Source organism: Podarcis tiliguerta (assembly GCF_965153285.1).
Source record: "Podarcis tiliguerta genome assembly, chromosome: 5".
NCBI classification, from domain to species: Eukaryota; Metazoa; Chordata; class Lepidosauria; order Squamata; family Lacertidae; genus Podarcis; species Podarcis tiliguerta.
The window spans coordinates 59274036-59297755 of NC_139538.1; the positions used below are offsets into that span (position 1 = coordinate 59274036).

The window sequence follows — 23720 nt, forward strand, 5'->3', positions numbered from 1 at the left end:
GTCTAGAATTGTGCATTACAGCTCCTGCGGCATGAGCTGAAATGAGCAGGCCAGCCATAAATGTTCATTCTGCAAGTTAGTCAACTAAGTAGTTGCACTAGTGCAAGGATTAGCACTAGCACAGTGGGATTCTGCACACACCCCTGTGCTCATGCTCTCCTCTTTTGCACTTTCTTCCCTTCATATCTCCTCATCTCCACTTGATAGTGCCATTGGGGGAGGGAAAATGAAACTGCAGGAAAGGAGGGTAGCACTGCAGACTTTTGCCCCCACTGGAAAAATGTGTAGATCCAGCACAGTCTTCATTCCTGACCACTGGCAATGCTGGCTTGGGATGATGGAAACTATAGTCCAGCGACATCTATAAACCATAATTAAACTAAACTAGTTAAACCAGGCTTCCTCAAACTCAGCCCTCCAGATGTTTTTGGCCTACAACTCCCATGATCCCTAGCTAGTAGGACCAGTGGTCAGGGATGATGGCAATTGTAGTCTCAAAACATCTGGAAGGCCGAGTTTGAGGAAGCCTGAGTTAAACCATTGGCCATCTAACTCAGGATTGTTCAGATTGGCTGGCAGTGGGTACCAAGGATTTCTGGTAGGGATCTTTTCTGGCCCTACCTGGGTTGAATCTGAGATCTCCTGGTTGCAAAGCAGATGCTCTACCACTGAGCCACAGCCATGAGATGCTACAGTGTGACTATGCAGTGTGTTAGTGTACACAGCTGAAACTGCAGGTTCTCTACAGTGAAATTGGTCTACTGGGTTTCATCCAACGGTGTCCACGCATGGCTGAAATGGACTTCTGCTCATGCAGTGGGGTGCCCACTCTTCCTCCTCTATGCAGCCCCCTAAAATCTGCTCTGGAGGATTGGGGGACTCTCCAGAGCAGAATTGGAGAAGGAAGGAGGAAGTTGGCTTGTATATTGTTTAATTACACCTACTGTATATCAATCCTCCAGGTTTCCATGAGGGATTTTTCTTGGAAGCCTCAGAAAATAGAATGGCATTCTGCTGGTGTTGTCAAGGTCCAGAAGAGTGACTTAGTGCTGGCTTCCTCTGAGCTGAACTGCCTTACAAGAGAAGTCTACAACTTCAGAAGATACTATCATTAACTGTAAAGGCTGGTGTTGAGACAACTTCTTAAAAAAAGAAGTACAACTCAGCCAGCATAAATACAGCTACAGAATCCCCATGGGTGTCTGGCTGTTTCCACAATACTAAGGCAAACAGAAGCTGGCCAAAATTGTTCCTGGGAGTTGTGATGGATTGCGAAAATCGATGGTTGACCTTAGAGCAAACATGCTTAACTATGGACAGAGTAGATTTCTTACAGAAGAAATGTAGGAGTGCATTCAACACAGAAGGGTCTTCTACAGGAGTGAAAAGCATTATTATTTGGCCTGCAAGTACCATTTATGTTATCTGATTTCCCCAAATAGTTAGCTGATTTCTGATTTTAACATTTTGCATGGTTTTTATCCTAAGTTTTTTTACGTATAATATTTTGCTTTGTTGTTTTGTGAACGGTGATATATAAATATTTAAAAAATATAAATATTTATAAATATTTTATAATTAAATACATTTACAAAGTAGTGTTAGGTTATGCAATCTATTCTCCCCCCCCCCCCCCCAGATTTGGACACCTTGTATTTCATCTTACTTTGGAATATCAGCCACATTTAAGTGGGCTCCTAGCCTACTTTAAATATCAGGAGATGAAAGAACCACACTCAAGTTTTTATCAACTGAAAAGGTAATTACACTAAGCTTACTGCCTATAAAGTTCTGTATCTTTAGAAACCACATGTCTCAGGATGCGTCAAATTATCCATTCCCTTTCATGTGAAGCACAACCTGGGTGTGATTTTGCCACATACCAGAAATGGGGGAAATGGCAGCAAATTCCAACTACTTTACTATCCTCAATTGCTAGTTATTTAAACACAAACTACTGAAACCCTCAGAATCACAAGAGATTTGTCAACAGTTTCCTGTGTTGTCCACTGAGAGAAAGAGCGCAACTGTTTTAAGAAAAAAGAAAGAATGCAGCTAAAGGACCAGTCTCAATGTGGTACAGATGTATCACACATTTGACAAGAAGCATGCAAGGGGCAGGGAGGTAGATATTTCAGTTTTGTGTTATTTGAGACAGAAAACAAGTTGCTTTTTACTTGGCAGGAAGCACCCACAGGGTGCTAATAAGAGCACTGCTGACTGTCTTGGTTTAAGCGCTAAGCTTCTGTCCAATTGCAGAGCTACAATAGCCAACAGCTTACATTAATTCCTGGTTGGGTTTAAAGAATTCATATTGAAAGGCACAAATTCTTAACATTGAAGGGATTAGTCTCCCTTCTTATTTGCAACATTACAACATGGATTCTGCACGGCAATTGAGAGAAGCTTTTGCTTAGCTAAAAGTTAAGAATGCACTCTTAATGATTCCAGCGTACATATGCTCATGGAAAGCTAATTAGGGCCCCTGTAGTGCAGACTTTGGCTTTTTGTTCAATCTTCTCCAAACTGAAAACACAGTGTTCAGGAAGCCCTGCTGAGTGGTCTAGATTCAGAAGAGCCAGCTTGTATTGCCAGCAACTCTGCATTGTTTCTTGGATGCAAAGCAGGCAAACATTATAATATACATGGAAAATATGTGTGTTTATATGCATATCTCCAAGTAGTGAGAGACTCCAGGGGTCCCTGTGCTTACCCAAGTTTGTTTCCTCCTATGTAGCAGCCATGTGAGCTGGGTGGGGGAAAGGCCACTGAGCAACTTCCTGAGATATGCTTTATTTTGGTCAGCCAAAGCCATTGCCTTGACAAAGAAACTGGTCTGCCCCAGTCACCTGCTTCCCCTGTTTCTCCAGCAATTGTACAGAATGCTCCTTATCATGTAGAAGACCTTATTTGAAGTAGCGGTGATTGAACCATATAAATCGTCATATAAACATACGTAGCACTAAGTAGCGACAGAAATTTCTCGTGCAGCAGATTAACCAGCCATACCGAAGTAGAAACACATTCAGGTTTCTGTCTCTTTGTTCCGCAGCAGATTGGCAACCTTTGAAAAGTGGCAAGCTCCACAGAACTGCTGCTTGGGAAATTTGGCTCGCAGCCAGACCAAAGGTAATCAATTAAGCCAGAATTAAAATGCCATTTTCCAAGTTTTGCAAAATGACAAAGAGCTTGATGCAAGCTGACATCGGAAAGGTTATGCTCCTCAGAGCTTAACATTTAACAAAGGAATGGCTATAAAATTACAGCAAATGCCACTGTGTGTCACGATCTTTCTCGTACCACAAGACTCTCTGATGCTTATTTCCAGTAAACAAGGAGCTAGGGCTTCAGTCTTACCTGGGAATAGCTTCCACTTAATGGTCTTAACCCATAAAGGCTTACTTCTAAGTAGACTTGCTACTCCACCATCAGAGGCAGCATTTTTCTGAATGCCAGTTGCTGGGAACTGCAGGAGGGGAGACTGCTCTCGCACTCACTTCCTGCTTGTCTGCTCCCATATGCAGACTTTCCATAGGCATCTGGTTGGCCACTGTGAGAACAGGATGCTGGACTAGATGGGCCAGTGGCCTGATCCAGCAGACTCTTCTTTTGTTCTTAATTCCCAGTGGGAAATCTGCACAAAGTTGCTTTCAGAATCTGTTACTAATGTAAAAGATATCCTGTACAAATGAATTTTCCAAAGTATTGTGAGCTAGTGATAAGTTGATTTAAAAAATATTTATGTTTTGCTAGCACCATAATGATTATCTTTTATCTGGAACGAAACATAAGGACTGTAGAATAACATTTCCTAGAAAATAGATCTGTACAAATAAACTGAGTCATTTTAAAACAGAGCCCTCCCACCAATAATAAATTCTTGTAAAAAGACAATGGAACGCTAGATTACAGTTAACAACATATTGATCCCTGTCTGTACTTCCTGCATTTCAGGACCTCACTGTTTATAATTTCCCCCAGCATATGTGTTTGTACTCCAGTGCTTATGTCTTATTAGTCTTCAGTTCAAAACCCCTAGTGCCTTACAGCTTCCGGGTCATGTGGCCAGCATGACTAAGCCGCTTCTGGCGAAACAGAGCAGCGCACGGAAATGCCGTTTACCTTCCTGCCGGAGTGGTACCTATTTATCTACTTGCACTGTGCTTTCAAACTGCTAGGTTGGCAGGAGCTGGGACTGTGAAACGGGAGCTCACCCCATCACGGGGATTCGAACCGCCGACCTTCTGATCGGCAAGTCCTAGACTCTGTGGTTTAACCCACAGCGCCACCCGTGTCCCTGGGAGGCTGATAGTGGCTCTCATTTACCCTAAATGCCTACTTGGAAGAATGCTATGTAATGGCATAGTGTCATTACCAGAGGCCTTCTGAGAAATAAAATGGTGGCTGCCAGTCCCCCAAAAGGGTGCAGTCACAAGTAGGTAGTCACTGCTGTTGCAAGACAAGCCACAGAGAGTTATAGGAGTAAGTTTCAAGGCAACTTTCACATGCACGCACACACCAAAACTGAAGCCAGAAGTTCTTACTAGAAAACATTTGGCTTAGGCTTAATAGTTTCTTGGCTTTTCAAGGAGGCTTAATGCCTCTGAATTCCTTGAACAATTATAAAATAAGAGGTCTTCATCTAAAAATCAGCTCCTCTAGCTTGGGGAAGCAAATTCTGCTGCCAGTTTCCTGAGCTAACTTTGAACTAAATGAAAAATGCAGAATCTAATTTTCCAAAGGCAGCCTGCCAGTGTATAGATGTTGTGCATGGGTTTTTATTATTATTATTATTATTATCATGCGATCAGAACAGTTTCCAAAACCATTACCCTTCAGATGGCACCAATTTATAATCATGATCCCTATGTCATTTTGATGGTGCTGACTGAAAAGTTACAAGGTTAATTTCATTAGAAATTGCTCAGTGTGTATGTAATACAGAACTGCAAACAAGAAGAATATTCACACAGTTCTAAACAATGGTATCACACAATGCCTTTCAATGAAGAAAAATGAGTTAGAATGTGCACATAATAAAATTAGGAAGTCAGCAGAGCAGTGGGGGTCAGGACAGGGCGGGGGGAGAATGGTGGCATATGATTTGTTTCTTCCTGGTAACATCTAGCATAACGCAATTCCTAGCATGATATTGTTGTACTGTCCATTGCCAGTGGCACCATCAGAGTCGGGCAGGAGGGGCACCCAAATGCATTAGGACTGGCCTACCACATTTTGAAATAGGTGAACAAATCTGCAGTGAATGGTGTGGTGGGCTACGCTGCTCACCTAATATCCCTCTGGCTGAGTCATTGCTGCATACCAAGACAGAATGGTGAAGGGACAAGGTGGTGGCAAAGTTGGTGTGGCACAAATGTGCCAGCAAGAGCACCAGATGTGACCAATCCCTGACCTTGCCACCACCTCACCCTTCTCCCTCTCTAATCCCACTATACAGCAGCATCTCAGATGGAAGGAGGTCAAGTGAGCGATGCAGCCACACAATGACATTTGCTACTGGAAGTCGTGCACATTTACCACCTTGAGAGTGTGGCCCATGTAAGACGTAATCCAAAGTGTAAAATTATCTAAATGCACCACTGTCCAGTTCCATGCTCCCATTGCATAACATTGGTTGCTGGCAGTGGGGAATTGATGAGGAAATCATAAAGGTAAAGGTACCTCTGACCGTTAGGTCCATCAGCGGACGACTCTGGGGTTGCCGGTGTTTGTCCACAGGCAGCTTCTGGGTCATGTGGCCAGCATGACTAAGCAGCTTCTGGCGAACCAGAGCAGCACATGGAAATGCTGTTTACCTTCCTGCAGGAGCAGTACCTATTTATCTACTTGCATTTGACATGCTTTTGAACTGATAGCTTGGCAGGAGCTGGGACCGAACAACGGGAGCTCACTCCATTGCAGGGATTCGAACCACCAACCTTCTGATTGGCAAGCCCTAGGCTCTGTGGTTTAGACCACAGTGCCATCCTCATCCCAAGGAAATCATACTCTGTATTATTTGAAAAGGGAAGGGAAAGAGGCAAGGAGTAGTGATAGTGCCATTTCCCCTTGAAGCATCTATCTGTCTAGCCCAGCCATTCAGTCTAGTCCAGCATCTTGTTTTCTATAGTGGCCAATCAGATTTATCCAAGAAGCCCACAAGCAGAGCATGAAGGCAACTAGTACCCAGATGCATAACAGACTTAAAGTCATAAGTGACAAGAGCACCTGCACTTAAACTAAAAACAAAAACTGAAAGCCAAACAGAGATCAGGTCATAGGTTGCTTTGTAATAGGTTCACCAGTGTGTGCACTGATCACATTAGGCTTGCTGCTACCAGCAACCCACATGATGATATCCAATGTTAGTTATGGTCAGAGTAGACCCTTTAAAATCTGTGTACGACGAACAATGGGAATAGCCTATATATTTTTCTCTTAACAGGAATAAAACCAGGTCTTAGTGATCCACTCATTTTTTATTCCTCCATTTTTTTATTCCACCTTTTAAAATATTTTCTAGACAGCTGCTAGAGATTGATCACAGTTCTTGAAAATCAATAGTGGCTCCAACAGTAACATTTGTTAGTTGCTTCTGTAGCTGCATCTTCCGGAACAAGTATTGTTGAACACACATTGAGTTTAAGACGTACTACTGAGTATCTGATTGTTCACAAATTGTTCCTTGTTCTTTTACAGGGACCAAGATCAGTTCTCTGAGTAACAGCCATTCTCTGGGTTTTAGAAACCACAAGGCTCATGCAGTTGTGATTCAGAGTGAGTGATTAGATATCAAAAGGATACAGTGTTCTTTCTGACCCATATTACTAAAATTATTAAAATTAGTCATTTTTAGCATAAAGAGTCTCACAACAACATGCAATGTGAAGTTTACATTAGTAGATTTTATCTTTTGGCTTTTCAAAGATATCTGATTTTGAAGAAATTAAGTGATGAATTTATAGTCCAAAGCTTGGAAAAATGTCCCATTTTTGGTGATGCGCTCCAAATGTTTAGAATCCACATCTTGGGAAGAGATTAATACATTATATTTCAAAGTCAGGAACAGGCAAATCTATCACATTTACCCTACCATTAGTATGCATCATGTCATCTAGCAAACTGTATCTCATCAAATTCTTTATTTTATTATGAACATATTGGTAGCATATTGGAATGTTGAACATAACAAGAAGCATGTTCATTAAATCAACTGAAGAAAAAGCAATACAGTTTGCTGTTGACATTCCTTTCTGTTTTTCACATCTTCCCCTTTCCTTTTCCAATTAGAGCTCCAGAGCAGAGCCAATCTCTGCTGAAAGGAGCAGGGCTTGCATTGGGCACCAAATTTAAACAGCAAACCCTGCTAGAAAGCAGCAATTGAGAGTACATGTCCAAGGGTGCCCAAAGGATTTTCTGGACCCAGTACACTGTATGCAAATTGAGCTTTCCATCCTATTCACAAAACTCGAAGTCAGAAATACTCATTGATCTAATTCATCTCACTCCATGATTTACCAGTATATTCCAATCTATCTTCTGTCCATCCCTGTTCTAATCTACCCCAGTTTTTTTCAGTGATAAAATACTATCAATCTTTCATAGAAAGGTAATAAAACAAACCCATCAAAGAGCTAAGAGCAAGAAGGGAAAAGCACCACCTTTTAAGAGTGAAAGGCATTCATGAAACATAGGTCACAGGTTATGTCCAGACTGTTGTATTGATGTAATCATGAGACAAATTGTTTTCTGGAATTTAAGCAGTTTGGAGCTCGGGGTCACAGTAATTCTGATTTCCACAAATCAGCTGGATCAATGTAGCTCTGAGATGTGAAACACTCCAGTCATGAGCAAATCCTACTCTATTTGATTTGGCCCATCTGTGATCTCAGTCCAATCATGTGTGAAATTAGATAGTGATCGCTGTTAAGCTCTTAGAGAACAAAGGTCGTATCCATGATATTGAGCTAGTGAAGTTATCATCAAAGTATTATATTAATTGTCATTCTCTTTAGCAAAAGAGACCAAAGAGTAAAACTGAATGACTGTCAGAGGAAGACAGTCTGTGGCTTTTCCTCACCCCAATAGCGTGAGGTTCAACAGAAGGACAAAAAGTGCCTTAACCTCGCTTCTTGGTGGCCTTGATTTGATTCAGCTTACCAGGGAGTGGGAGAGGGGTGAGAGATCAACTATTCCATAGACGCTATAAAGATATTATTGATCACAGTTTTTGTAAAGAGGAGATATATAGATTTAAGTAACACATGTGCACCAAAACATTCAGTGTAGTAAGCTATAATAGGGATGGTTATATTGCTGTCAATTATGGGGGGGGGGGTGCAGGAAATCATGGCAAAGTGGTTCTGAGTGCTCATGGCATCATGGTGGTACAGTTTTCCTTTCCTCCTGGTGGATTTGCTACACCTTATGAGGTGTGGCTTCTGAGGGCTCCTGATCCTCAAGAGGAATCCAAAATATTATTCCATAAACTGGCAGAAATGTTGATGGATAGCGGTTCTGGTTCAGGGCAATATATATATATAATCTGATAGTGCAAGGAGGATTCAAAGTGTCTTTGCCTGGATGCCACAGCAACAACAACCCTTCAGAGCTTCCCATTCAATGTCGGAACAGTGAGGGTGTCACTCAAAGAGCAGGGATATTAGGGGCAGGGCTGGGATGTACAGTCCCTAATTCATGCCCCAACCCCAGTCTATGAGTACATGAAGAGAGCTCTAATAATGGACAGATCCCCTCTTCTTCCCTGGTTCAGTTCATAGTTGGGCTCTACAACAATTTTCTTCCAAAACTGGAATATGGAGCTGCTTGTCCTGAGTCCAATTATGAACAAAAGGTGGAGCCCACAGTACTTTCAATTATACAATCAGAAGTGCAATGAATTTTGAGTCCTTCAGCTGAGCCCCTATAAGCCCTCCTCACTTAGCAGGAACTGTTCCAGTAATAATAGGACAGAAGGAAGCCTATCTTCATCATCTCCTAGGTACCTGGAACACGGCTGCAGCAGCCTCTCAGGTGCCTAGGAGGGCAGAGGAAGAAAAGGGAGAAAGACTTCTCCTCAACCACTGCTGGAGCAACAGCAGCTACTCTAGTTGCAGCTTGGTACAGGCATTGCTGGCTGGCTGGCTGGCTGGCTGGGAGACATCTCAAGTCAAATAATAAATTAGGGCTCATCATGCTTCCCTCATATTTAAGGTGAACATTAAGAGTAACCAAGGTGCATATTCCAGACAAATGAGTTACAAACCTGAGGGACATTGTTATTTATTTCAGCAGAGGCTATTCCAGGGGTCGTCAAGGTTGACCTTGCCTGAGCTGGTTCACTCCAGCAGAGATCCCTCTGTGGGCCAGATTGCACTCGTTTTCTGGTGTCTGTGTCTGAGCAGACGCGGTTTCTGGCACCACAGAAGCAAGTCCCCGTGCCGCGCTGCACCAATTTAGCATAGCACATGGGGACTCGCTGAGCGGGCACTCGGTTCAGGGGCAGCTTGTTGGCCAGTTAAACGACCCCTGTGGGCTGCTTGTGGCCCATGGGCCTTAGGTTGCCTACCCCTGGGCAAAGGTATCATGGGCTTTGAAGACACTCGAACTCAGGACGCAAGGGAGAAACGTGCTAGGAGGCAAATCCACACCGTGATCAACTCCCACCCAGAAGCCAATGTCCCCACTGTGGAAGGACGTGTGGATCCAGAATTGGCCTCCACAGTCACTTATGGACCCATTGTTAAAACCATGTTTATGGAAGACAATCTTACTCAGCTATGAGTGATCGCCAAAGAAGAAGAACCCCTGGGGTATTCTATGTTCTCTCTTTTCCACCCAGGACTTTGGCCATGTGATAGCAAGTGTGAGAGGAAGGGACTACTGTCATTTTGGGAACAAGGCTAGAGGCAGCTTTCTCCATGACACGCTGTCCTTTTCCCAGTTCTTAACTGTGGTGGCAGCTGTGGGGGGAAGGCCCACCACCTCAGCTATAATGAGTAAATGGGGGGGGGGGACACACATTTGAGATCAAGACCAGTATGCCTACTGTATTTTAACAAGCTTCATTACTGGTACATTGGCTATGAAAGAGAGTGTTCAAGTCTAACAATCGTTAAACTTCCTGGGACATTAAGTTCTAAAAATAAGAGAGGCTGCTAATGAAGAAATTGTGCAATCTAAACTGGTCTAAATTGACTGGCTGTGCATCAACTTGCTGCATGTTAACTATTAATTCCAAATGCACTATTACAGACGAAGAGATTTGGATAACTAGCTTGCTTACATTTAAAAATACCCAGCTTGAAAAATCGAAGCAAGTAATTAGTAAGTGCCACATCTATGATGCAATGCCCCCTAGCACTCTCCTGCTTCCTAACACAGCTTGTGGGACTTTTAGCAGAATAACACAGGTACTAGGGAATAGGGAGGGGAGAAGGAAAGGTAAGAGTTATACATTTTGTAGTAATGATAATAATAATAATAATAATAATAATAATAATAATAATAATAATAAATTATTTGTACCCCGCCCATCTGGCTAGGTTTCCCTAGCCACTCTGGGCGGCTTCCACAAAGACCAAAAATACACTAGGACTACTTTCATGCATTGAAGACACGTGTGAACCATAATGGGTGTGTTGCTGTGTTCGTTTTCTTGGTTATAATGCTAACGATTCTCAGATGAAGATGATGGACTTTTCGGAGCTAGCCGACCTGACTGGAAGAGTCCGTGACCAGAAGGAGGAGGAGTACCAGGACGATTGGATGAAATTCAAAGACTATTTAGTTAAATATGCTAAGATAACTTAATTGGAAAAACTTGCAAATACCAGATAGGCTTAGGATTTAAATATGCAATGTTAGAGAATAATATGTTTAAAGTTAAAATGAAAAGGAAGAAAGATGTTAAGTGACTAAGTTAATTTTATGAGAAAATTGGTATTGGAAAACTGTTACAATGATATACAGTAGTATCTCTGGTTACGTACTTAATTCGTTCTGGAGGTCCGTTCTTAACCTGAAACTGTTCTTAACCTGAAGCACCACTTTAGCTAATGGGGCCTCCTGCTGCCGCCGCACGATTTCTGTTCTCATCCTGAAGCAAAGTTCTTAACCTGAGGTACTATTTCTGGGTTAGCGGAGTCTGTAACCTGAAGCATATGTAACCTGAAGCGTATGTAACCCGAGGTACCACTGTACAATGAAATTCAGCCAGGGGGATTCGATGAAGTCATTTAACAATGTCACCAAGATTGGATTAACTACAGTTAAGATGTATGTTTGTTTGTTTAAAATTCTGGAAAATCAATTAAAAAAAATTAAATACTCTGTGTGTGTGTGTGTGTGTGTGTGTATAATGCTAGCAATTCTGCATTCCTTTTACAATGCTTTTTGATTGATATCATGCCAAGTACCCTTCACAAGCATGGTCATAGTGTGACATAACAACAGGTGTCATTGGACATGTCATTACCACTACCCACGATGCACCCATGAAAATGGTGGGAAAGAAATTTATGCCAAAATACTGCCCCCAAATTTTGTCCCATGATTTTCTGAGTTAATAGGCTCGCAAGTATATTTTCTCTGGAAGCAATTAACACTGAAATTAGCACTAAACGTCCACTAGGTTTCCAAAGTGACTTCTGTGTCCTGTGAAGAGCAGCATTTGTGGTGGCAGGGTGTGGAGTCTGGGCACCCACAGCAAAAATGGCGACAGTGAGCCTTTACACATGTTATCTCAAACCCCAAATACACAGTACTACTGTTGGAAAGATTTTCCAGCAACTGGAATCGGAGCCTGCTTAGCCATGGCAGATCTTTCCTTCCTAAGAATAGATAAAAGGAATGGATGAATAGCTTTGTCTATGAAAATGTGAGGTTCTGTTCATTTACATCTATCTGATTTAAACTATGACAGAGACCACAGATCTCTCTACAATTTTTAATTAATGACATTTTAGCAACTGCTGCTTTGAAAAGCAGCAGGGATTGGGTTTTAGTTAGCAATGTCAGAGTATACAGAAGAGAATATTTTTTCCATCATAAAGGTATCTGAATCACACAAACAGACATTTTATTCTTGGAAAGAACAAACAGACATTTTCACTCTCATCTGAAGCTTGCCAGATAACGTTCAGGGGTCCTGTAAATTATCGGCCTGCTTTCAGGTCAGAGCCCAGAAAAAATAAGGATACATTATTAAGGATTTCATAGGTCAGAGGCAGATGATTATAATCAATTATTATTGAGCTTGGAGGCAAGACTAAAAGGATGTTATTATAGAACTATTCCTCACTAGGCAAGAAAGAATCGAGGAAAAGCTAAATGTGGAACAAATGGGCAAGAGGCTTGGCTGGATGGCCTATAAACTCTCATATGGTTTTAATTAGTAATTTTATAGAAGTTGTATAACCGGTAGCTATTATTCATAAGCTGTTTGTTACAAAAGGCTGATATTTCTTCAGATAAAGTAGATTATCTGGTGCTTAGAACTTTTCGCATTCAATTACCCTCCTCTTTTGCTTTGTGGCACAGATCTGGCCCACCCTAAGCTGTAGACGCGGGTGGCGCTGTGGGTTAAACCACAGAGCCTAGGACTTGTTGATCAGAAGGTCGGCGGTTCAAATCCCTGCGATGGGGTGAGCTCCCGTTGCTTGGTCCCTGCTCCTGCCAACCTAGCAGTTCGAAAGCACGTCAAAGTGCAAGTAGATAAATAGGTACCGCTCCAGCGGGAAGGTAAACGGTGTTTCCGTGCACTGCTCTGGTTTGCCAGAAGTGGCTTAGTCATGCTGGCCACATGACCCAGAAGCTGTACGCCAGCTCCCTCGGCCAATAAAGCGAGATGAGCACCGCAACCCCAGAGTCGGCCACGACTGGACCTAATGGTCAGGGGTCCCTTTACCTTTACAAGCTGTAGGAAAGGTCTTAGGTTTCTGAATGCCAGTTGCTGGAAACCATAGGAGGGGAGAAGAAAATGCTCTTATGCTCATGCTCTGCTCCCTGGTTTCCCCCAGGCATCTGGTTGGCCACTGCATCAACAGGATGCTGGATAAGATGGGCCATTGGCCTGATCCAGCAGCCCATTCTTACGTTCTGATGTTCTTAAAAGGATTACAGTGGGTATGTAGTTTCCTCCAGAAATATCAGTTTGCTATTCTCACATACCCATGTGGCTATCACCATACCCATATTATGAGTAAAAAGGACCAGAGGTAATCACAAGGTATATGACGTAGCTGACCCAAGATCATATAAAAATAATTTGATTGGCTCACACTGAACAAAACTAAATCACTATTGCACTGCTCTGCTTATTGGCTACCGACGTTCCTAATTTGAGAACTTGTTAGGTGCAAACCCCTAACCCAAAGTGAAACAAGCCCACCTGCTGCTGCAAAATCTGGTGAAGGAGAGAGTCAGAACTCAGTGGTAAGAGTGTATTATTTACATGTAGAAAAATTTAGTTTTAATCTCTGGCATTTGTAGTTAAAGGAGCCCAGACAACAGAGCTATAGTCTAACCATATAGGACAGCTCCTTTTATTTAGGGCTATGTATCTGTTGTGGCGCAAAAAAAAGCACAGAATGCAGTATTGCATACAGAATTAAACTTCATAAGAATCTCATATTTCTTTTTATGTATATATAAAAAGTTTATAGACCTCACAGTTAGAGAGCCAGTGTAGTGGTTAGAGTACAGGACAAGAGTACTGGGTGAGGACTTAGGAGACCAAAGTTCAAATCCACACTCAGCCATGAAGACATTGGTCAGTCAGAGGATTTCAGCCTAACCTATCTTACGGGATTGTTGTGTAGATGAAATGGAGAGGAGAAAAACTATGTAGGCCACCTTGAGCTCCTTCAGAGTGTATGAACACAATGCCTTCTATAATCTTAGAAACCCAAAGCAAACTGAATAAAATTATTCCAGTCTTTTTCCACCTTCTGTTTAATATATATGTATTCCATTACTTTTTTCATCTCTGCAATTTTCCATGTCTAAATAACCAATATTTTCACTCAGCAGTATTACAGCTTCACCATTTGCTGGCTATAAGTATCCTTGCCACAGCCAATGGGTTCTAAATCATTTTGTGATGCCTTAAAATATACAGATCCATACATGCCAGTAAGACAAGCAAGGTATCTGGGAGACTACAAATCCCGCCACCATCTGCTCAAAAACATAAAGAACCTTTTCTCCCAGAAGAACATTGTTCTTTGACATGCCCATGATTCTCTCCTAAATTTATGTGAGTACAAATGACTAAACCAAGACTCACGATGAAATCAGGCCCTTTCAATTTAGAGCAAGTTGTTGCTTTGCCACTGAAAGCACTGCCTTCCACTGTTCCCCACTCCCGCCCTGACACCTACACGAGAGCATCTGTTGACAAGCTAACTGAAAAGCAAAACAACATGGACACAGATACCATCCCTACAATTTTCCTGATGACAAGGGGCAATTATCTAAATGGGTACAAGTCAAGATTTTCTCTTTAAAGAACTCTCACACACAATGTGCACCTTGACTCTTGTATAAAAGATGCAGGACCAGAATTAACATAATTCTGAAATCTTCTATTTAGGGAATTGGACCTTCATCTCTGTTTCATTCGCAGCTCACTGAAAGCCTGTGATTACCATCTGAATAAGCCAGGCCTACTTTTAAAAAACTTAAGAGAAACAAGAAATGGGACAGCTAATCACTTCTTCACATTCAATCACTTCTTCACATTTTGCTCTAAGTAATATGCATGTTTTCTGCAGATTGTTTTGCTATTGTTTGACTAAAACAGAAAGGCAATGTTTCACGCACCTATTGGATAGTCAATAACCAATTCCCAACATTCTCTTTGTTGCATTCTATAATCACTAAAGAAAAAAGAAAAAAAGAAACTGAAGCCAGAGTGAGAGTGTATGCAGATGATGAACTATTCACATAGGAGCAGATTTAGTTACCCATGGCTTCTATTCATTTTTCTTGGGTGTAGTAAACTGGAAGCAATGGGCCAAACTGCTGGGGAGGTTTCCCTAAGAAACTAGCATCACAGTGAACAGGGATAGCCTTGGTCCCCACTTCATATACTATCCTGCTTTCTCAGGTAGGGCTGAAACTCAGTTCTTCATTTAGAAAGACAAAATTGCATGTCCCCACCAAGGTCTTTGCAATAGACAGATCCTTTGTCCAGACTTCTCTCTAACCTGCCCATTGTAATAAAGGGCAATCAGCTTATAATTCAGTTTGGTTAAAACTGATGAAAAGGTGTCATGATGTTTCTACAAGAAGCCTATCAAAGACCTCTATCAGGACAGCTACATTGTAGCTTTTCAGCCACACTTAGCTCCTGGGTGGAGTGGACCATACCAACTGTCAGGCATCTATATATTTACATTCCCTCTGTTAATAACAGTAGGCATTTTGTCATCCTTTGCAATTCCCTCCATTGGCTTCCTCAGACTGACAACAGTAGTATATGTTGCCGTGGAAACCGTCAGCAACTGAAAAATACCTAAAAGCCAGTAGCCCTCAAAATGTGTTCCAATTGTGGGCACATCAGTGTCACTAATAATAAAGAAGACCATCTCAACAACATCATATATCTATGTGCTTCCTAGATAAGAACTGTTAAAAGTGAAAGAATTTCATAGAAATGTCAGCTACTTCTCAGAGAAAACAAATAGCATCACCCGAGGCTTAGGCCTACACACACTGTAGGGAACAGAAAACTGTCACACGCTCCCCCAACATTCAGAGTAAGTAGGACTTATTAGTGACTAACCTTAGTAGCAGTGACATCTTCACATGGATTGGCATATGTCTATCACATTACAAATAAAAATAAAAAGCTTCGGTTCTAAATATACTGTTGATCATTTTTAACCCTTATTCATATCCACAAGTGTCCAGAATGGTTATCACCTGTTCAGATGTACAAAGTCAAGCATTCTTTTAATAAAAGTTTATTAATTACAATGTTCCCCAAGAAAGACAAGACAGTGTTATACTAGCAAAATATATATAGATATAAGATAAGCTCAAGCGATAGGTGCAATCTAGTTCTGATCAGGAAACTGATGTGCTGTTATAGCCCAGTAATGTTATTATGCTGCCTTGAGTTCTTTTTATGAAGGTAGAGTATTAATTTTAATAATAAAGGTTTAAAGTGGAGCCTCCCTTCTTTTTTAAAAAAAATACATAGTTAGATTTATAGTACCTCCCATCCCAATTTCTTCATATGGATCCTTATTCTCAAAGGACTCAGAAACTAATATAGCATCCACATGAATGCTGGCTGACACTGAGGTATTAAAATAATTAAAATCTGAATGAAATCAGAGGTAGCCAGGAAGCTGCAGACCTATGAACCTAAAACACTTAAGAAGTATAAGTTGAGATTCAAGATGCTGCAAATTAAGGAGAATTCCCATTATGATACTAACCACCATTAAAAGGGTCTACAAACCATCTCCTCCATATAAGTTGCTCTTGTAGCTACTATGCTAAGATTGTATCCACTTAAAGCAAATATATAACTTGAAGACTCAATACACCAAGGCTCTAACATGATGGCTTTATTTGTGAATATTGTGCTTGCTGCTTGTATATCAGTATTTCACCTGTTAGACCTGCAGCATGCCCACAGCAGGTATGTGAAGTGTGAACAGGCCCATGTACACGGGTGTTTAAAGACTCAGATAATTAATGCTTTACAAATTTGTTGTAGAAACACCAGAGTCAATACAGCAAACATCACAGTATACACTGTGAAGCTATTTTGGCTTTAACTGAAATCAATAGGACTTCGATGCAGACAAGCTGTCTGCCTACAAAAACTTAAATTCCTTCCACTGCTTTGGAAAGACAGGCTAGGTGGGTTTTTTCCTCATCAGGTGTGAAATTCCCCTCTTGATGATATGGACAAGGGACAAATGGTCTCCTTTTATCTCTTTCTGCTAGCAACCTCTCCATCAACGACTTTGCATTCCCTGCTGTACAAAAATCAAACACCCCTTCTTGATCCGCTTGGAATACATCTTGTACTCGAATCTAATCAAGTGGCAAGCCGACAACTGCTATTCATCATCCTGATGCCTAGACCACTGGCAGCAAATGCAATACAAGGACAATAAGATGCTATAAGGAAGCAACACTAACAATAGTGAGTTTCCAGTTTTCCCTGGTTAGCTCTTCTGATTCATACGAGACTGCAATTTTAATACCTGCCCTTTATAAGAGGGTTAATATGTGGCACAGAATTCATGACTGAGCATTAGAATTCACGTTTGTTCTCATCTGGGGATTTGAACGTCCGTGCCAATTATGTATCCACCATGAGGAAGTATTTCTCCCCTGGCTTTAAGTCTGGAAGGCAAGATTTTTACACCATCTCAAGAAGGATATGCTAATAGCGGAGAAAGGTACAGGAAACAGCAGCTAAAATTATCAAGGGATGGGAGGCTAGGGAGGTCGGAGAATTCAGATGAAAATGGAAATGTCCAAAATGAAAATCAATCCTGCAAATACAATCAGTTGTTTTCAGGCTGCAAATGTTATATAGTGGAAGGTAATAGATTACTTTTTTTCCAATTTGCATGGCGTTTCCTTTGCATTGAAATGAATGAAATGGAATAAAGTAAGGATTACATAGTTAATTTTTACCATAGTGGGCCGTGAGACAAATAACAGTGTGGTTGTCAGCAGCCAAACTGCAGCAGAACAGAACAAGTACTGTGTTTGATGAATGCGGGTTGGAACAGAAATGGATGTCCTCTTACTTCCTCAGTTGAAATACCTCCTGTGGTAAAGAATCTCTTACCCCCACAATTTCTTACATGCCAAGCAGTCGTGTATTTCCATCCAGTTCTATTCAAAGGCAGAAAAGGGTGCCTGAAATATGTGACCTACCTGACAAACTGACTCTGGCTCTCATTGGTCAGAAACAGTCAGAGGCTACTCCCTCCAAAGAGGCCTGGAGAATGTAGATGAAAAGCATTTTTCTCCCCCCACTCTCAGAGCACTGGAACTCGTGGTCAACCAGTGAAACGGGTTGGCAGTAGATTCAAAACAGGCAACATAAAAGTGTTTCTCCCAAGCAAGCACAATTCATCAATGGCCATTCATTGCCACAAGATGGACTGATGGCCACTGGGTCAGGTTGCTTGAAAAGGGGGTTGGACAGATCCATGGAGAATTGACCTATTCATAGCTAAGAGTCATGATAGCTAAATAGAACCTCTTTGCCACTGAATACCAAGTGGTACTGGGAACAGGGAGCTGAAGGGAAAGGTATGGCCTTCAAGATCTGCTTAAGAGCTTAAATTCACAGGACTAACAAGTCTCAACCTAAGACCTTAATTCACAGGACTCCCTAAGAATCATCCTTTCTCTTTCATAATGCCTTGCTTCACTGAAACACTGCTGTTGGTTCATGCATACTTGGAGACATTCACTAATGCATAAGGAAGTGCTAGCATAAACTGTATGCCAGTTGTCAAAACAAAGGAACTATGTATAGATTTTGGCACATTTCTCTTGGCTTTTCTATTAGGTTCCCCTCGTTATCTTCAGCAAGTTGGTTGGAAGAAGTGTGTGTATGTGTTGGGGGAGGGGGGCTGTAAGAGGGGTGATGCAGAGCAGGTGGAATCGTGGCTGCAGAGAGGCATGGACATCGTGTAGTTTTGTGATTCATAGAATCGTATACAGTTGGAAGGGACCCAAAGGGTCATCTAGTCCACCCCCCCCCGCAATGCAGGAATCTCAGGTAAAGCATTTGTGACAGATTGCCAAGGATAAGCAGAGGTTGGATGGCCAAGTGTTCAAATCTCAAAATGCAGATCTGGAAAAAAACAAGGCAAGCATCATGACCCAGAGATCCCTGCCGGCTTGGATTTTCAGTGCCCTTGGAAAAATTGCACACACACACCCCCAATAATCCGGGAGCAAGGGAGAAGCAGGGACAGAAAGAGAAAAATGAGAAAATGGGGGCAAGAGATAGAGGCAAAGCAGCAGCAACAACAACAGGTAAAGGGTTTAGGGGAGTGGCAAAAACAACCAACAAATTTAGAATGTTACTTTATCATGAACCATCTGAGCTTGCTCACAATTGTTGGTCCTAATCTGAAGTGAGCAAGGGAAAGGTCACCCATCCCTAATGGTGTCCCTTCTACCTCCTACCCTTGCTTGCAGTGAAGGCAATTTCAATATGCAAGTAACCCTATTTAACAATACACAGAGCTATTGCTTGGTGAAAGATACCTTGCAAATGTGAATTTCATATATTTGCAGGAGTCCAATCTGAGTCACATTTCTTAGAGAAATAACTGAAGAGTTTCTTATGTTCCTTGGATATTTTTCATTTGTCTAATGAAGCAATGTTTATTAAGCCACTGTTACCAGCTTTAGTGCTACCAGATTCTTCAGACACAGTCATTCTTTCCTGTTCATCGGCAATTTTCTGCATTCCCTTTGAACTTCCATGTAATCTAGAATATGCCCCATACATTCAATAAACATGGCAAAATGACAGTAGAGATCTGGTCACATATGGAGTTTATCGTGGGATGCTGTAGAGCAAACAGCAGCACATCGTAGGCATTATCTTACTGATTTTTAAACAAAAACAGTATGTGAAATTGGCTACAGAGCGACTTAGCATGCTAAGCTGCTGTTACATGCACTGTGGTGGGGTCATGAATAGTTTAGAGGAAGAACACAAAAGAGTTGCACTACAAAAAAAAATGTCCATCATACTATGCATTTGGGCCCATGACACCTGCAGAAACAGAAACCAGCCAAATGAATAATCATTAGCTCGTAGGGGAATTAAATCACACTTTCCCTAGGAACTGGATGTCGCTGCTTATCTGGCCAAAAACATTGCTTTAGGGGAAAACTCTTATATCACACCTGTAAAAACAGTTCTAGCAGTCACATATTTCTACATTAAAAACAGCCAAGTGGGTTGGAAGTTCCCCACCACAGAGATTAGAGGATCTTGGGCTAAAAAGCTAGGAAAGACCTCAATCAGAACAGACTGGTGTTGGGTTAAAAGGACCAGTGGCCTCACTTGATTCAAAGCAGCTGCAAATTTTAAGTAGCTATGCAGATGGAGAATTTCAGAAGGTGCAGCTATTTCTCGGCATGACAAGCTGCACATCATTAAATATATATATATGTTAAAGCTCCTACATACACACAGAGAAAGAGAGTTGTATTGGATCCACTTATTCACAGCCACATGAGCAGAGTAGATGTTGAGTCTCTCCTATGCAATCAACATCCTCCCTCATTCCTGGAGAGATCCTGACTGGGTGAGAAAGAACCATGTTTGACGCAACCCACAAGGCAGTGGTACTCGCACATACGTCACAGCTGTGTGGGTCAGCACTGTTGGGGAGCATTTTTCACATGTAGACCCCTGGGGCATACTGTTGGCAGTCATGAATCCGATTGCTTTTAATCTGTTGTAAAAAGAAAGTAAAATAATGGCCATCTGAGTTACAGCTTTGGTTGCCACCAGCCAATTCATCTCTGCAGTGTCTATAATGCAAAACAGCTCAATAGGACTGGAGTCAGTACTATTTTTGAAGCAATCACTGCCTACCTTTCTGTTTATACTGTGCTTTAAAGGCGGGGGGCGGGAAGCATGATGATATGTGTTTATTTTCATACTCGGAGCCACAGAAAGGACTGCATGCAAGCTAATCAGACAATTAAAGGCAGTGAATTACCTCCCCTGTCAATAGACCTAGTTTAACCAACTCAACTTTATACTCAGGAAAGAGGCTGGAGCCATTAATACTGCTAAGGAGCCTCAATTAATTAACACAGCAAAATCTCCTGGGTAGCTCTAAATGATCAGACAATATCCAGTGAGATGGGAGGCCACGACAAAAAAAAGGACACCTCTAACTTCGCCAAAAAGACACACAGAGAAAAAACAGCCAAGGCAATTTCTGTCTTGAGTTGGGGGTGGCGATAGTTGAAAGTTCTCTAGTTCTCAGAACCTAAAGGGAGTTTGCAAACCCAGCCAGAGGATTTCCCTATGACTCTTCATCTGCTTTTCATCGGGGACTTTCCAGCTGTGCCCACTTCCTGCCTCCCTTTCTCTGAGTAGCTAATTCCATTTCTCTTTTGCTGCCTGCAAATAGCCATTGGTACCCAGGAAAGTGTTCAAGTACCTCTGTCACCTCTGCAGTAAAGCCATCTCCCACTCTCTCTCTCAGCTTGTGCATTCTGGTGACACAGATGTCTTGCCCCTATGAGCTTGCTGCCATCTGCCCCTCTCCTAAGTACCTCACCAGGATAGGCCCACCAATACTACCACAAGTGACCAAGAAACCAGCCTGCTGTACAAATATAACATTGACCTTGGTTGTTCCATCTCCTTTCGCCTCTGGCCCTGCCTACCACTGGTTTGCGGCCCCAAGAAGGCAGCCCTGAAAGGACTGTAACTCCCTGGCTGGAAAAAGTTCCACACTCCTGGCCTAGACCTCCACCCAACTCCTGTGTTCTCATAAACAAGCTTGGCAACAGCAAAGGTGGCCATTTATCTCTCATCTCCCCTGACTTACCAATTTTTCTGGCATTTCAATCTATCTTCAGCCACAAATAATAGGTAGTTGTGCGACACGAGTACAAAATATTGTGATCCAAGGAAATGACAAGCACATCAATCCAGTGGACTACCAAAGAACAGATAATAACATAAAAATATGCCACAGCTCAACATTCATTTTGTCAAGTGGTTATTAATCACGGGCTCTTTCTGGGTGAACTTCAAGAGCCAGTGCTGGGAAATCGGTGGGGAGGGGGTGCGGAATCAGAAAAGCACACGGAACAAAATGTAGCCTGCTGCTCGGAAGCAAAAACACACTGCGCTTGACAGGGCTGGCTCCCAGGGTATACACTTTCGCAGGACTGCAACCCCAATCACCTGAACGCTGTGCTTTACTGCTCCGGGGAGCTTCATTCATTTTCCTCTTCCCATGAAGACATGCGTTACTATAAATAGTTTCAGTGCTACAGACAAGGGAGGAATTCTTAATAAGATCCACATAGGCTAGTTTTTAAATAGAAATGTGCACCCCCTCCACCACCTAGTGCAAGGACAAGCCTGACTATCCACAGAAAGTGAGACTTAATGATTATTACTTTTTTAAGTTTTTCACCCATTGCATGCACAGCTGTCTCTGTAGTGTGGTAAGACTCTCCTGGGTTGGCTTAATTATGCCTCCTCAGTAACGAGACCTGCATTTCCCCACTGAAATATCTTGACATAAGAGGAAGCACGATCTCCCCATACGAGAACATTGTGCTGGTTCCTCTCTCATCCGTCTTCCATTCCCACCCACACTCCCTCTCCTTTGAACTCCCCTCCCACTTTTTCACTTTCCCAGCATCCCTTTTTCATGCCCTGGCTCTCAGGAAAGTTCAGAACAATTACCAGGCATTACTGATCGCTTGCTTCAAGTGCATTAGGCATGCACATCTCTTCAGCTTCGGACCAGGCACAGCGTACGCACTGACTTCTGAGAACTGTAAACTGTTAAGAGCTTTTCGGATCTGGCTTAAAGCAGGGGCTGGAATTCCAGTTCTGATTTGGCTTGCAAGATCCATTCCCCCCCCCCCCAAGTTCTATGCACCTGCCTTACCCTCAGCATCATTTATGGGGCAGGTAAAGACACAGCTCCCTGTTGAAAGCAGAGTTTGCAGGCACTGTCAATCAGCTGATCAGTGGCATGCATCTGCAAAGCCGTTTCTTTGCCCATGTGGTTTGAACTCAGGAGCGTCAAAGGGAAAGACACAGCTCCTGACTGCAATGCTGAGAGGGCAACATTTGCAAAGCCTTCTTCCTTTATAAGCACTACCAGTAAGCCGATCATTGGCACTCGCAAAGCCCCGTTCCTTTGCCTGCCTGCTTTGATTTCAAACCACATGGCAAAGGAAAATATTCCACCTGACATCAAGTGGGCATCAGGTGACTGGTAGGTAGGCAGCCATGGCCACTTGTCAAAATGGCCCACAGGCATTGGGGGAGGTCAGGATCCAGCCAGCCAGCCAGTCAGATAAATCCAATACCCCAACCTCTGTACTAAAGCCTAAGAGGGAGGTGGTTGAAAGCTATGACATTTATGGTCAATTTTCTTATACCAGTTTTGGAGGTATGCGTCACAAGTTTTCAACTGAACCTATTTTTCACTATAACAAGAGTTTGCAATGCACTATTTGGGGAGGCAGGTCTTCTTCAAGAAACGAATATTCTGCTTCTGGATGTGAACTTGGCAATAAACTTTTCAACTAGGAGAGCTGTGAGTAATGCAATATAAAAGGAGTGTTCTGAGGTGCTGGGGTTCCTGATCCATACAGCACCCTGACATGGACCATGTGTGTTCCAGGGCGCTGAGAGCACATTTTATGCCTGTAGTTTTATTTACATACCTATTTTCCAGTGTTACAGACTGCCCTTCCACCCCCATGGTGATCCCAGAATGGTTTCCAAAGTACCATAAAATAAAGAAGAATTGTACAAAGAAATATGCATCTGTGAAAAACTAATCAGACTAGAGTAGAAGAATGGCCTGCTAGTTTCCCCCAAATGCCAGAAGGAATGTTTTTGCTTGCAGATGGAAACCCATCTGCATCACCACTGTCTGGACTTCCAGGGGAGCTACAACAGAGAGCGATCTCACACACATCACCTCCCAGCAGGA

General features: G+C 42.3%; 1 protein-coding gene and 1 long non-coding RNA gene across 2 annotated transcripts in view; one reads left to right on the top strand and one right to left on the bottom strand.

Annotated features, from left to right (window-relative positions):
• Positions 1 to 23720, bottom strand: part of STK32C (serine/threonine kinase 32C) — a 167787-nt gene that overhangs the window by 98621 nt on the left and 45446 nt on the right. The gene's annotated exons all lie outside the window — the stretch shown is intronic.
• On the top strand, positions 15314 to 17597 carry LOC310677824. Its single transcript, XR_014511480.1, has 2 exons — positions 15314 to 15761; positions 16966 to 17597. It is a non-coding gene; the product is annotated as an uncharacterized lncRNA (long non-coding RNA).